Source organism: Cupressus sempervirens, chromosome 11 (assembly GCF_028749045.1).
Source record: "Cupressus sempervirens isolate cs-2001-9-10 chromosome 11, ASM2874904v1, whole genome shotgun sequence".
NCBI lineage: Eukaryota > Viridiplantae > Streptophyta > Pinopsida > Cupressales > Cupressaceae > Cupressus > Cupressus sempervirens.
Window position 1 is genome coordinate 573,659,866 of NC_143128.1, and position 14,779 is coordinate 573,674,644.

The following is a 14,779-nucleotide window of genomic DNA, read 5'->3' on the forward strand; positions in this document are numbered from 1 at the left end:
AGTTTTTTATTAAAATAAAACTCTTAAATAAATATTATTAAATTAAATAAATATAAATATACTAAGATTAGAACTTTAATTTAATCTTTTAAATTTAATTCTTTTATTTAATTATTTTTTTAATTAATTAAATATAATTAAATATTAAATTTTCTATATACAATTTTCATGCAACAACTTTAAGCAATTTGAATTAAAATAACTTTATTAAATTAATTTTCTTTCTCATTTTAATTAATCATGAGACGTTTTTAATATCATATTTATTTATTTAACTAATAATATTATTTAGAGTTTATTAATTAAAATAAAACTCCTAAATAAATTATTATTATTAATTATAAATATGCTAAAATTATAACTATAACTTTATCTTTAAATTTTAATTCTTTTATTTAATTAATTCATGAGACATTTTTAATAATATATTTATATAACTTAATAATAAAATTATTTAGAGTTTATTATTAAAATAAAACTCCTAAATAATTATCATTAGTTAAATAAATATAAATATGCCAAAATAGAACTTTAATAAAATCTTAAAATTTAATTCTTTTAATTAATTAATTTTGCAATCAATTAAATATAATTAAATATCAAATTTCTTTATAAATTTTTTATTAAATTAAATCATTAAATTATCTTTTAATTTGATTTAGTTATAACAAGAAATCACCACATACCCACAAAACCAAAAATGACAACTCAACTAAAGGCAAAGAACATAATCCAACTCCAGGGTCAAAATCATGAATTCATGTCAATTGACGAATTCAAATGGGTAAACTAAATCAGATACTTGTCCTATTTTTTAGGACAATTGGCTTAGGGTTTAGGATTTGGACTCAAGAGTTAACTCCCCACTTATACCATTGAAATACTATGATAGGGTATGCTCATCCTGACAATTCAGGGAAGCCAATACCCGATACCTGTAATCTGCATAAAATCCACGCATGTACAAATACAATATTCTAAACTAAACAAAAAATGGCATAAAGTGGTTCATCATGTAGATCTCAACTACCAGGTGACTACGACTCCCTTCCTCAACCACATCAAAAATGTCAAACATAAAGAAAACATACACGCACACCATACACATGCAAGTATGGGGTTAGTATCCCTAGAAACTACATAAAAATCATTTGTCTAACTAACATCATTCAATAACTAAAATAACTGGTACTAAGTACCTCAACATAAATATATCAACTGAATATGAAATACAACTAATCAATTATGATAATCCAGCACCACTAATCATAAAACATAATAATAGAATAGGCCTAAAAGAATCTAGTCAAAACAAATTAGAAAAGTCAAGTAGGGGTAGGCATTACATCCACTCCCCCTAGAATTAGGCTTACTCCTAGAAACCTACAAGAAATATAAACTAAACTAGAGGTAAGCATTACAATATATGTGCTAAGGGGTCCTTGGACCTCTCAAACAATACATTATTCAATCGAATGGGTCAAAAGGGGTCACAAGGTAACCTATGACCACTTTTGACCCATTACCCTATGACCCCTTTTGACCCATTTGAACCATTTTATGTTTGTTAAGGGGTCCCCCAACCTCTCAAGACACACATTATGTGATTGAATTGGTAAAAAAGGGTCATAGAGTGCCTTATGACTATTTTACTCTATTTTAACATTTATGTGTGTTAAGGGGTCCTTAGACCCTTTTGAACACACTTTATGTGATCAAATGGGTCAAAAGGGGTCATAGGGTATGACCCTATTTTGACTTGTTTGAACCATTGTGCATGTGTTAAGGGGTCCTTAGACCCCTTAAGACAAATGTTATATGATCGAATGGATCAAAGGGATGATAGAGTACCCCCAAGACCCCTTTTGACCCATTTGAACTATTATATTTGTGATAAGGGGTCTTTATACCCCTTTACATATACATTATGCAATTGAATGGATCATAGGGGACCTTATGACTCCTTTGACCTTTTAATCATATTATGTGTGCTAAGGGGTCCTTAGACCCCATAAGCCACACATTATGTGATTGAATGAGTTAAAAGGGGTCATATGACCACTTTTGACCCATTTGATCATATTATCTATGCTAATGGGTCCTCAAACACTTTCAGACATAGATTATGTGATCTAATGGGTTAAAAGGTCCGTATGACCCCTTTTGACCAATATGAAATATTATATGACTATTAAGGGCCCTCATGACCCCTTAAGACACACGTTGTGCAATCAAATGGGTCATAAGGTACCCTATAACCCTTTTGATCTATATGAACCATTATATGTGTTATAAGGGGGTCCTTTGACCCCTCAAGAAACACACTATGCAATCAAATAGGTCAAAAGGGATCACATGGTACCTTATAACCCCTTTTGACCTTTTTGAACCATTATATATGTACTTAGGGGTCCTTAGCCCTGAAGACACACATTATACAATCAAATGGGTCAATAGGGGACATAGACTACCCTATGACACCTTTTTATCCTTTTGAACCATTGTATGTGTGCTAAGGAGCCCTTAAATCCCTTAAGATGCACATTATGTGATCAAATAAGCGAAAAGGGGTCAGAGGGTAGCCTATGATACCTTTTGACCCATTTGAACAATTACATGTGTCCTAAGGAGTCCTCAAATCTCATAAGATACATATTATATGATCAAATGGGTCAAAAGGGTTAATAGGGTACTCGAAGACACCATTTGACCCATTCAAACCATTATATGTGTGCTAAGGGAACCTTGGATCCCTTTAGACACAAATTATGTAATTGAATGGGTTGTAAGGTACCCTATGACCCCGTTTAAATGTTTTGATCATATTATGTGTGCTAAGGGGTTCTTAAACCCCTTAGGATACATATTAGTGATTGAATGGGTCTAAAGGGGTTATAGAAAATAATATGACCCTTTTGCCCCATTTAATCATATTATATGTGCTAAGGGGTCCTTGGATCTCTTAAGAGATACATTATGTCATCTAATGGGTCAAAATGGATCATAAAGTACCTTATGACCTCTTTAGATCCATGCAAATGATTATATATTTGTTAAGGGGTCTTTTGACACCCAAGACATACATTATGCTTTGGAATGGGTTAAAAGGTGTCCTAGGGTGCCCTATGTTGTCTTTTGACCAATTCAAGCCATTATATGTATGTTAAAGGGTCCTTAGACCACTCAAGACATATGTTATGTGATCAAATAGGTAAAAAGGAGTTGTATGGTACCCTATGACCCATTTTGATCCAACCAACCCATTATATGGCTACTAAGGGGTCTGAATCCCCTTCAGAAAATACTATGCAATAAAGTAGGTCAAAAGGGGTCATATAGTTCCCAATGACCTCTTTTGACCCACTAGATCAATTAAACCACTATTTGAAGGACTTGACTTGAATACTAATACTAAGTTTATTGTTTTTCTCAATCTATAATACCAACCCCAATATCAAAGTCTATAAACTTTTGAGTTTTTTATATGCTTCACATTCTTACACAAACATAGACACAATGTTGAATAAAGATGTACCTAAAAAACAAAATATATCGACAATTGTACCCGAAAAAAACTGATAGCCAACAATAGCAAAGCAAAGACAGAAGAGCTAAATACTAAAGAAGAAAATTAGGTATTTAATTTGTAAATCTCAAAATTAATCATCAAATGCCAAAACCAATATAGAAGCAATACATAATGAAACAATATAATAGAAGAGTAAACACCCTATGTTGCAGTTCAACTAATTATCAAGCTTCTAAAGCTTATTATAAGGTTTTGGTAGTAACAATTAATAAATTTATACTTGAAGGTTAAGATATTGTCCTGAGACAAATCAATTTTCATGATCAAATGGGTCAAAAGTGGTAATAGGGTACTCAGAGACACCATTTGACTCATTCAAACCATTATTTGTATGCTAGGGGAACCTTGGATCCCTTTAGACACAAATTATGTGATCAAATGGGTTATAGGGTACCCTATGACCCATTTTCAATATTTTGATCATATTATTTGTGCTAAGGGGTTCTTAAACCCTTTAGGGCACATATTATGTGATTGAATGGGTCAAAAGGGGTTATAGAAAATAATATGACCCTTTTGGCCCATTCATTCATATTATATGTGCTAAGGGGTCCTTGAATCACTTAAGAGACACATTATGTCATCTAATTGGTCAAAATGGTTCATAAAGTACCTTATGACCTCTTTAGATCTATTCAAATGATTATATATGTGTTAAGGAGTCTTTTGACACCTAAGATATACATTATGCTTTCAAATGGGTTAAAAGGTGTCCTAGGGTGCCCTATGTTGTCTTTTGACCAATTCAAGCCATTATATGTGTGCTAGAGGGTCCTTAGTGTTAGAAATATAAAAGGAGTAATTGAGAGGGGAGGGGTGGTTACCACAAAAATAAATCTTAGATCCCTTAGATGTCAATACAAATCAAAACTCTGTGTAAACTAAACTCTGTTGTAACTTGACAAATACCTAGGCACATGGTTTACACTAACAAATTTTGTAACTCAATAAACACTGAAATAACTCACTTATCATGAAAATCTTAAGATATTGTTTTTCATTGATCTGACTTTAACTTAGTTTCATACACATAAAATAAATAGCATGAACACAATTGACACCAAGATTTAACATGGAAACCCAATTTGGGAAAAACCACCAATTGCAACTAGTTATTGATTTTCACTCTTTTGAAGTGAGCCTTGTTAGGAGCTAACCCTATTAAAGGTTACAAAACACACTATTAGGTATGACCCTATTAGAGGATTTAATCACCCTATTATGAGTGGCCTTGTTAGAGGTCTCTAGACAATTTAATAGAAATGTCACCTTGTTAGAGGATTTACAAATAGCTATTAAGCTAACTCTATTAAGAGATTTAGATCACTTCTAAAATGGTTAGAGAGTAACAATGTGATGACCTAATTTTTGATGCAACTGAATTTTTGATTATAGATCTCAATTCTAGCTTGTGTACTTGATCCTTTCTAATCGAATGTATCTTTTCATTTTAACAAGGATATTCTACTTAGCCTTCTAATTTTCTTCCTCTAAGCATCATCAAATCTTCAATATGTTCGACACATCCAATCCTCAACTTGACCTTATATTTATACCTTATACATTGTCAAGTTGGCTTGAATACAACTTATAATAATTAATATTCATCTCCTCAATCAACTAGAACCAACAAACAAAGCTATTGAACTTAATGCCAAAACAAGAAAATCCTTCGTTAGCCAACCCTGCTCGGTAGATACTAACTCAAAGAAATTTTCCTATGTTAACCAAGTGAACTTCGTTAACACTGCATATTTACAAAGTTCCTTTGGTAATTGAGTGAGCTTGGTTAATACTAGTTCCATCCAACATTTCCTTCATTAACCAAGTGAGCTCAATTAACACTCAAATTTTGTAAACTTTCCTTTGTCGTCCAAGTGAACTTGGTAGACACTATCTTATAAACTAGGCAAACTCTAGAATGCTTGGCAAACATAGGAAACTATCTTTAATGCCCAAGTGAGCTCAGCATACATTGACTAGAAATGATATGACATTTTGTGTAACATCAAAGATAGCACACAATTAATCAATTATTACCAACAATCTCCCTCTTGGCATTGAGCAACACAACATGTCATAATGCAATGAAATTTTTAGAGTGAGAATAAAATAAGGAACATATCCTTAGTTTCATTCTGATTCTCATCCATGAGAACTCCCTTTTTTAGTGTGAACTCCTTCTACCTTTAGTTTCTCCCTCTGTTAGCAAAACTTTGTCTTCAACATCTTCTTTTGATAGCAAAATTTGTTTTTGATATGAGACCAAGTTCATTCTCCCTCTTTGAAATTTCTTTCTCTAATGGTAAAACTATCTACACAATCAAATCCAGAAACAAATATATTATGCAATGGATTGTGGAAATCTGGTCTCTTTAAATGACTAAACTTTCTATTTTAAGAAAATTTATGTAATATGGTAGTAAACTTCTCCGTCTTTGACATTTCATTCCAAAGACAATATTCAATGAATTTCAATGTACCTCATGTACTAATTCATTTGTAATGTGCCCTTGTCAATACTACATCAACTGGCTGATCTTCAATATGCTCTGGTTGATGCATCACTAAACTTTATTTAATGAGCATTAAATAGGGGAATGACCCCTAACTTACCTCTTAGATACAAAAATGCATCCTTAGGTAATGGTTTAGTGAATATATCTACAATTTATTCTTTAGTATTCACATATTCCACTCTTACCTCTTTATCTTGTACCAATTCTCTCAAAAAATGATATTTTATAGCAATGTGTTTTGTTTTGGTATGCATTATAGGATTCTTTGATATGTTATTTGCAGTGGTATTATCATAGAAGATAACTACTAGATCCTTGATTTCTATCTTCATACCTACCAATATTTGCTTGAACCAAACAATATTTGAACAATTAACTACTACTGCCACATATTCTCCCTCTGTTGCGGACTAAGAAATGCAATTTTTCTTCTTGATTGTCCAAGACACTTGTCTTTTACCAAGAAAGAATGCTCCACTAGTGGTGCTCTTTCTGTCATCAACACTTCCTGCCCAATCAGCATCTGTGAATGCTTTCAAATCCAAATTACCTCCTTTTTTGTACCATAATCCATAGTCTTCGATACCTTTCAAATATCTCATGATTCTCTTGATTGCCATAATGTGATTTTCTTTGGGATTTGTTAAGAATCTTTTCACCATACCAACTGCTAATGCAATATCAAGCCTTGTGTGCACTACATACTGCAATTTTCCAGTCATTGATATGTATTTGGTTTGATCTACCTCCTTGGAATCATCATTTTTGGAAAGCTTTTGTCTAGTAGACATAGGAGTTCCAATTGGTCTTGAATCTTCCATTCCAAATTTCTTTAGTATCTCCTTGATATATTTAGATTGAGTAATGTAGATACCATCTTTGTTCTATTGGATCTGTAGTCCAACGAAGAATGTTATCTCTCCAAACATGGGCATATCAAATTTTTTACTCATTTCTTCTAAAAATGCTTTATACAAGTCATCATTTGCTATAAATAAGGTGTCATCAACAAATATTTCTGCCAACACAATCTTCTTGTCTAGTCCTTCTTTGATATATAGACTATTCTTTGAAAACTAATCTTTATCACGTAGTTATGAAGTCTTTCATACCAAGCTCTAGGATATTTCTTGAGACCATACAATGCTTTGTATAATTTGGAAACTATATCTCTTTTTCTAGTATCTACAAAACCTTCAGGTTGTTCTATGTAGACTTCTTCATCAAGAATTCCATTCAAGAATGCAGATTTTACATCCATTTGATAAACTTTAAATCCTTCTTGAGCTACATATGCTAGTAAATTTATAACACCTTATAATCTTGCAACAAGAGAAAAAGTTTCACTATAATCAATACCTTCTTCTTGAGAATAACCCTTACATACTAACCTTGCTTTGTTTCTAGAAAATTCTCAATCTTCATTTAGCTTATTTCTAAAAACCCACTTTGTGCCAATTACAATTTTATCCTTGGGTCTAGGAACAAGAGTCCAATTCATATTCTTCTCTATGAATTCTATTTCTTCATTTATAACTTACATCCAACTTTCATTATCCAAAGCATCTTTAACATTTCTAGGTTCAAATTCAGCAAGCAAACATGTACCTTTCAACTTATTTCTTGTCATTGTTCCATCTAACTTGTCTCCAATGATTTGATCAGGTGCATGATGCTTTTTGACATATCTTTCTAACACAGGTTCTTTGGATTTGGATTTTTTTCCACTAACCTCTTCATCATTTTCTATGTTAATCTCAGGTCCAACTATCTATGACTTGGGTCCATCGAACTTAGTTTGCTCTAGCAATAGCTCAGTAGCTTCTGACTACGACTCAGGTCCTTCAAACTGTGACTCAGGTTGCACTAGTTGTAACTCAGTAGCTTTTGGAGATTTTGGAGACTCGAGAGCTGAATCTTTTTAGTTCTAGATAGATTTTTCAATGATGCAGGAGCATCTTGAGTTTCCTTGTAATCCTGCACTTTTGTTCATTCTATCAATTGTTGTCAAGTTTTAAGTTGATGCCGACTGTTTGGTTACCAAGTGATCCTTTGGATGCCGAGCGATTCCTTTAGTTGTTGAGTTCCTTTGGTTTTTGAGTGATTTCTTTGGATGCCAAGATAGTCCCTTTGGTTGCCGAGTGAATTCTTTGGATGCCAAGTTCAGAGTTGCTGCCAAGTGAATCCTTTGGATACTGAGTTCGTATGGATGCCAAGTGCCAGTTTTTTTGGAAAAGCTTTCATTTGCTAAGTAATCTATGTCTGGTTCTAGTTTGGTCTAAATTTTCTCACATTTAATTTGTTATAAGTAGTTAATATTTTTTGTGAGCCGACTTGTGGCTTTCCTATGTTCTAGAATCTTTAGTAAGCCATTTTGGCAAGTATTTAAGGAGGTCTAGGATTGATTTTTAGGTAGAAAAGTTAGTAGAACTTAGAGGAGTAAGAAGAGAATAAAAAGTAGGATCATCAAGGATTGTAATTTAATCTTTTCATGGTCGTAACCCAAAAGGCCTTATAGCTAGGCATGTATACTATTTTCTTGATGAATCAATAAATATCTTTTTCTCTCTCCTTGGTGTTGTATTTGTGTTTTATTTTCTATTGTGTTGACTCTTGCGAGTTGATCCAGATAGCTATGTGTTCCCTAGGCCCTATTTATTCCCTTTCCTCCCTATGCTAGGTGGTATTAGAGCTTAAGGTTTATCCTTGTGCTGATTGGATTATGTAGAACCCTGATTAAGATTTGGTTGTAGGGTTGCAGATCTACAGATTTGACCTATAGCTTGCAAAGGGTTACAATTTTATAAGAACTTGATTTGTAAAGATGGTTTGAGGTAGAAAAAATGTTGATAATGTGATACTAGATACATTGAGACAAATTATAGCTAGATTAGAAGCTGTGAAGATAGCCTAGAGGAGAGGAGCACATCTAGATGATGTAAGTGATGATGAATTAGTAGCACCAAATCCTATTTCAGAACCTAAAGAAGACCAAGATGAAGCAAGGTTGTTGAGAGTATTGTCTAGAGAAAATTCAAAGCATGTTGTAGAAGTTGTTCCTTATGATGGAAAATTGGATAACAATGTTGTGTTGGATTGGATCTCTAAAATAGAGAAGTTCTTTGAGTATGAAAACACTCCTGATAATAGGAAGGTGAAGAATGTAGTTACAAGGCTGAAAGGTCACGCCTCACTATGGTGGGAGCATTTTCAAACTGATAGACAGAGGAGAGGAAAGGAAGATATTAGAACTTGGGTGAAGATGGTAAACAAGGTAAAGAACAAATTCTTCCCTGCTGATTACCAAGTTAGCTTGTTGAGAAAAATGAAAAACTTGAGACAAAGAGACATGAGTGTAAAGGAGTATACTGAGGAATTATATAGATTGGACATTAGATCTAGACATGTGGATGATGATGTTGAGAAATTTTCAAAGTTTCTAAATGGGTTGAGATCTAGAATTCAAGATGAAATAAAATTTGTGAAATTGGAAAGTGGAGAAGAAACATACCAATATGCCTTGAAGGCTAAGGAGATCTTGAAAAAGAAGCATGAACAAAGACAAGGAGGTAGAGGTGGTAGATTCCAGAGAGGAAGAGGTAGATCTTATGGTGAAGGTGGAAAATCTAACAATTTTGTACAGGATAAAGGAAAATCTAAGTGGAAGGATGATGACAAAACCAAGACTAAGTGGAAAAGTGGAAGTTCTTACTGAGGAGGTATTGGTTCTTACTGAGGAAGAGGTAATTCTTATTCTAGAGGTGGTTTCCATTGTAATTGTTTCATATGTGGTAAAGAAAGGCATAGATCTTTTGAATGTAGATCCTTTGAAAGTAGGCAAGGTAATAGAAATGTTATGATTCAAGAAGATATTAAGAGTTCACCAAGTGGACTTGAGGCTAGAGAAAATCCAATGGTGAGAAAAATCTTATGTAATAATGGAAGTGATGAGGAACCTATTTTAAGAAGAAGTCTTTTCAAAACCAAATGCAAGATGGTTGGAAAATGTTGAAAAGTGATCATTGATAGTGGAAGTTCTACAAATTTGGCATCAGAAGAGCTAGTTACAAAGTTACAATTGTGGAGGCTAAAGCATCCTAAACCCTATTATGTTTCATGGATCAAAGATAAGCATAAGATATTGGTAAGTGGGAAATGTCTTGTGAAATTCAAGATTGGACATTACTTTGATGAAGTTTTGTGTGATATTATACCTATGGATTATTATCATATTCTAGTGGGTAGACCTTGGCAATATGATAGATATGCTATACATAATAGAAGATTGAATCAATATACTCTTTGGGTGAATGAGAAGAAACAAATATTGTTGCCTTTGATTGAAAGTCTAGATGAGGTTAGTTGTACTACAATAAAAGTTTTCATGGTGAATGGAAAACAATTTGAAAAGGAAGTAAAGAAGAGTCAAGTTTGTTTTGCTATAATTCCTAGTGGACCAAATTTGGGTAGTAATGATTGAGTGATAGATGATAGTATTGACTGAGTACAACAAGAAATTATAGAATTGTTAAATGAGTATAAAGAGATTGTTGCAAAGGATATACCTGATGCTTTACCTCCAATGAGAAGTATAAGTCATTGTATGGATCTAATTCCTAGAGAAAGTTTTCCAAACAAAACACCATATAGATTGACACCTACAGAGAATGAAGAACTTAACAGACAAGTGCATGAGTTGTTGCAGAAAGGTTTGACTAGAGAAAGCTTGAGTCCATGTGTTGTACTTGTTGTATTAGCACCTAAAAAGAATGGAGAATGGAGAATGTGTACTAATTCTAGAGCTATTAACAAGATCACAATGAAATATAGGTTTCCTATGTTGAGGATGGATGACATAATGGATTTTTTGAGTGGAACAAAGTATTTTACCAAGATTGATTTGAAGAGTAGCTATCATCATATCAAAATCAGAGAAGGTGGTGAATGGAATATTTCTTTCAAAATAAAAGATGGTTTGTATGAATGGTTGATTATGCCTTTTGGTTTGACTAATGCACCTAGTACTTTCATGGGGTTGATGAATGAAGTTTCGAAAAGATTTTTGGGTAAGTTTGTGATTGTTTATTTGGATGATATTCTAATATTCATTAAGACTAAGGAAGAATATCTTGAGTATATTAGGTAAGTATTGCAGAGGTTGAAAGAGAGAAAGTTGTTGATTAATCTAAAAAGGTGTTATTTTATGCAAGAGGAGATTGTGTATTTGGGATTTGTGATTTCAGCTAATGGTTTGAAGATGGATCCTAAGAAGGTTAAAGAACTTTTGGAATGGCCTACACTTGAGAATGTGGGTGAGGTAAGATCATTTCATGGTTTAGCTAGTTTTTATAGAAAGTTTATAAAGAATTTTGGTGTTGTTTGTAATGCTATGACTAAGACAATGAGAGGAGATGAAAAGGAATTGAAGTGGACACATGAAATTGATAAGATTTTTGAGACTTTGAAACAAAAGGTTGTTGAATTACCTGTATTGACTTTACCTAATTTCAAAAAAGTATTTCAAATTGAATGTGATACAAGTGGTAATGCAATAGGAGTTGTATTAAGTCAAGAAGAAAAACATGTTAATTTCTTTAGTGAGAAGTTGAATGATGCTAAAAAGAAATATTCTGTGGATGATCAAGAGTTTTATGTTATTATTCAAGCACTAAAGAAGTGGAGACATTATTTGATTCCTAAGGAGTTTGTGTTGTATATTGATCATAAAGTTTTACTATACTTTGGAAGTCAACATAAATTGAATCAGAGACATATGAAGTGGTTGAGTACTTGCAAAAGTTTACATTTATTATTAAGCATGAGAGTGGAGTTACTAATTTGATAAAATGAAAGACTTGTATGATGCTAATCTTGATTTTTTTGAGGCGTGGAGAGAGTGTAGAGCACCAAATCTAATAGATCACATAAGCAAGTATTATGAGTATTTCATTAAAGAAGGTATGTTATTCAAAGGTATTTAGTTGTGTATTCCTAGAAGCTCTATGAGGTTGAATTTGATTAAGGAAAAGCATAGTGGTGGATTGGTTGGACATTTTGGAATTGATAAGACATTGATTTTTCTCAAAGAGAAGTATTATTGGCCACAAATGTATAAGGATATTCAAAAATTTGTAAAGAGTTGTGGGGTTTGTCAAGTTGCAAAAAGAGTAAGTCAGAATACTAGTCTATATACACCTATTATTGTTCCTGAGAAACCTTGGAGTGACATCAGTATGGATTTTTTTCTTTGATTACCTAAGACAATGAAGGGGTATGATTCCATATTTTTTGTAGTGGATAGATTTTTTAAGATGGCTCATTTCATACCTTGTAAGAAGACATCAGATGCTAAGCATATTGCTAAACTTTTCTTTAAAGAGATTGTGTGATTGCATGGATTACCAAGAAGTATTATTTTTGACAGAGATAGTAATTTTGTTAGTTATTTTTGGAAGACTTTGTGAAAGAAGATGGGTACTGAGTTGAAGTTTAGTTCTACATTCCATCCATAGACAAATGGATAGGAAAAGGTTTTGAATAGAAGCTTGGCTAATTTGATAAGATGTTTAGTGGGAGACAAGCCAAGTAATTGGGAAGTAGTGTTGGCATAAGCTGATTTTGCATATAATATTTCTATGAATAGGAGTATAGGGAAGACACCTTTTGAGATTGTTACTAGAATATAGCCTAGAGAAGTATTAGATTTGAGGGATGTTTCTAGTGAAGAAAGGAGAAGTATTGTAGAAAAAGAATTTATTGATTTTATGGAGTCTTTTCATTGGGAAGTGAAGTTGAGGTTAGAACACAGTAATCACAAGTATAAGAAGAATGCTAATAAGTCTAGAAGACATCATGATTTTGAAGTTGGGGATGAGGTAATGGTTCATTTGAAGAAAGGAAGATTTCTCATTGGAACATGTAGTAAGCTAAAGATGAAGAAGTTTGGACCTTGTAAGATCTTGAAGAAGTTTGACAGTGGCAATGCTTATGAAGTTGAGTTACTTGATGACATGGATATATCTCCTATATTCAATGTTGCTGATTTGTATAAGTATCATGAGTTAGATGATGAAGTTGTTATATCAAAAGATTATCCTAAGAAGTAGATTAAAGAAGTTGAAAAGATATTTAATTAGAGAGTTGGAAAGAGCACAAGAGGAAAAGATTACTATGAATATTTGGTGAAGTGGAAGAACAAACCTATTGAAGATGCTACATGGATTTCTCAAACTGAGTTGGATTCAGCTCAGATTGTGACACTTACATGATGTAGGAGAATCATTTTCTCCAAAACATAGTTGTTTGATCTAGGAGCATCCTAGGTTTCCTTGTAATCTTGTAATTTTAATCATTCTGTCAGTTATTGCCAAGTTCTTATATTGATGTTGAGTGTTTGGTTGCCAAGTGATCCTTTAGATGTTGAGCAATTCCTTTGATCATTGAGTTCCTTTGGTTGTTGTGTGATTTCTTTGGATGCCGAGATAGTCCCTTTGGTTGCCAAGTTGCTCTAGTTTTCAAGTGATTTCTTTGGATCCCAAGTTCGGAGTTGCTGCTGAGTGATTCCTTTAGATGTCAAGTTCGTATGGATGTCGAGTGCCATTTTTTTTTTTTTTGGAAAAGCTTTCATTTTTTGAATAATCCATATCTAGTTCCAGTTTGGGTCAACTTTGATCACATTTAATTTGGTATAAGTAGTTAATATTTGTTGTGAGCCAACTTGTGGCTTTCCTATGTTCTAGAATCTTTTGTAAGCCATTTTGGCAAGTATTTAAGGAGGTCTAGGATTGAGTTTTAGGTAGAACAGTTAGTATAACTTAGAGGAGTAAGAAGAGAATGCAAAGTAGGATCATCAAGGATTGTAATTGAATATTTCCATGGTTGTAACCCAGAAGGCCTTACAGTTGGGCCTATATACTGTTTACTTGATGGATCAATAAAATATCTTGTTCTCTCTCCTTGGTGATGTATTTGTATTTTTTTTTCTATTGTGTTGACTCTTCTAGATGTTGGTCTTAGATTGGTTTTCATAATTGATTTTCAACACACTTAAGAAAATTCTAAGGTTGATGCCAAGTATAATATAGATGTCGAGCTACAGCATGTGTCGAGCCAGAAGTTCAACGGGTGCTGAGTTATTCAAGTGTTGAGCAAGTTTCAAGTGTCGAGTGATCATTGATGTGAAGTCTGTATATGTGCCAAGAAAAGTATAAGAGCTGAGTAAAGTATAAGTGTCGAGTGAGATAGAGTTACTATAAGAGCTGAGCAAGATAGAATCCTATATGTGTTGAGCATCAGTAATCAGTAAGTGTCAAGTAACATAGAATCAGCATATGAGTTTGTGCCATCACAAACTTAGATGTAAACCATTTTTGAGCTAACTCAAGATGAATCTCGAAGGATCTAAAAATAAGATCGAATCTATTACATTTTCTATGTAATCAACATGCAACCAATCAAAAAAATGGAGAAAGCATGCAACCAATCAAGAAATATGGAAAGAATTGAGTGGGAATGATGGATGAAGCTTGATCATAGATTCATACCTAACCCTAAGTTTCAAAGTGTTTATAAGGAGGTTGAAACCCCATAATTCAGAGAGATGAAATATGTAAGAAGTCATGTGGGAATGCATGAAAGAATGCTAGCAAAGGGTGTAAGGACTTAGAGGAAG